A 2,431-nucleotide genomic window follows, 5' to 3' on the forward strand; every position below is an offset into this window, starting at 1 on the left:
TTACAATGTCAGTGGAGTTTCCAAACTTGAATGAAGTTAAAGTGAGGACTTTGATAGGGAAGAAAGTGGTCGCTGTTAGGTGCCATCAAGTCCACTGTTACTCATAGTGACCCTGGGCCCTGTCCTTCACCGTGTGCATGATCTCCACCATGATCAAGTCCTTTGTCAGTTACAGCACCAATCTGTCCTGTTTATGGTCTTCCTCTCTTTCGCTGACCCTAACCTTTCCCAGCATGACACTTTTCCCCAAGGACGCGCCCCTTCTGACAGCAAGTCCAAAGCACGTGAGATGAACACATCCTTGCTTCTAAGAAGCACCCTGGTTGCACTGCCACTAAGACAGATTTGTTTTATTTTCATTTCTTCATGAACCATTCTTCAGCCACATCACACGTCAAAGACATGGATCCTTCGTTGGTCTTCTTTATTCATTGTCCAACTTTGAGATGCATATGAGGCCATTGAAAATACCATGGCTTATCTACAACCAGGAGAAGATAAAATCGATGAATCGGACCTTCTAAAAATCAAATTCCTGTGCACATCCAAAAACTTCTCCAACAGGGTAAAAAGGGAAGCCACAGACTGGGGAAAAGTATTTGGTAATGATATGTCAGACTTATATCCAGAATTTATAAAATACTTGAGCACCACAATAAGATAAAGGTAAATAATCCAATTAAGAAATGGGCACAGGATATAAACAGACACTTCACCAAAGAAGACATTCAGATGGCCAACAAGCACATGAAGAAATGTTCAAAATCCCTAGCTCTAAGAGAGATGCAAATCAAAACAACTATGAGATATCATCTCACCCCAGTAAGAATAGCAAAATTTAACATAACAGCAAGCAACAAATCCTGGCGAGGTTGTGGAGAAACTGGAACTCTTATTCACTGTTGGTGGGAGTGTAAAACGGTGCAACCACTGTGGAAAGAGGTGTGGCGCTTTCTCAAAAAGTTGCAAATAGAGATACTGCTTGACCCAGCAATCCCGTTACTGGGACTATACCCCAGAGAGACCATAACTGACATCCAAGCAGATATATGCACACCCGTGTTTATTGCAGCTTTGTTCACAATAACAAAGAGTTGGAAGCAACCTAAGTGCCCATCAACAAACGAATGGATAGAGAATACTACGCTGCATTGAAAAACAAGGAACTCATGCAATATTATTCAAAATGGGTGACCCTGGAGGACATTATGCTGAGTGAAATATCTCAGTCACAAATGGATAAATACTGCATGGTGCCACTGTTGTAGAATGGGACTGACATGAGGGTTAGGGTAAGACTAAGAAAAAACTGGATAAATTATGTATACTGTATTGAAACAGATGAGGGAAATAACAAATTAGAGGTGATATATTATTATTATGGTTAGCACAGGAGTCCAGAATTAAGGTTGCATAGAGAAGTGTACTCTGTGCGGGATGGGGGGGGGAATGGGGATGGGGAAATTGTCTACCAACGAAGGAATTTTTTCTCTTTTTCTTTTCAAAGAGAGGAGCGAACTGGAGGGGAGGGGTGGACAGGGAGAAAAGTGCAGCAATGAATTCATGGAAATCCAAAATCTCTGTAAATGTTTATTAAAATTAATAAAAATGGGGGGGAGGGAAATACCATGGCTTGGGTCAGGCACACCTCAGTCTTTAGATTGACAGTAGTTTAGCACTTTGAAGAGGTCCTTCGCAGTAGATTTTCCCAATGCAGGAAGCAAAAGATGTATTGCATTGGAAAATTAGGAAGCAAAAGGACCCTGAAACTTGAGGGGCGTACATAGGAACAGTCAAGAAACCAGGGATATTGAGCCCCTAAATCCTCTTGAATCTGCCCTATCACCAAAAACAATGCACTTCTTTTTCCCCTATGAGGATTGTTGCTATTGTTGTGCGCTGCCTATTTGGAACTGACTTATAGCTAATCCTCCAGTGGGTTTTCATAGGCAGGAAATCACACAGGAGGAGATTGTCCGTCTTTCTCCTGTGGAGCAGCTGGTGGATTTGAACTGTGCGCCATTTGGTTGGAAGCAAGACTGCTTACCATTGGGCACCAGAGCGCCCTCTTTGAAGATTGCTCCATGTTTTTTCTCCTAAACGACTCTTCCTAGTAAAATTATTGCCCCTCCCAATGCCATGTGACAAGATGAACCCAGCTGTGTCTGAAGAATCTTTGTCTGAGACACCACCTAGCGCAGCATCTGGGGCATTTTCTGAAACAGGAATTGCTGAGTGTCACCAGGACCCATCTCCACAACCCATTTCTGCTTCTTGGCTTATAACTACACTTAAGTCCTAATGAAACTCAAGAGGCAAAGTACACAGTGCTAACCTGGAGGAGGTATGCCACCTTCCAAATGAACAGTTTGATTTTTCTAATATATACAAACAGAAATCTGGGGAATATTTGTGGGAATTTCTAGTAAGG

The sequence above is a fragment of the Elephantulus edwardii genome, unplaced genomic scaffold (assembly GCF_000299155.1).
Source record: "Elephantulus edwardii isolate Elephantulus edwardi_28Jun2011 unplaced genomic scaffold, EleEdw1.0 scaffold00048, whole genome shotgun sequence".
NCBI classification, from domain to species: Eukaryota; Metazoa; Chordata; class Mammalia; order Macroscelidea; family Macroscelididae; genus Elephantulus; species Elephantulus edwardii.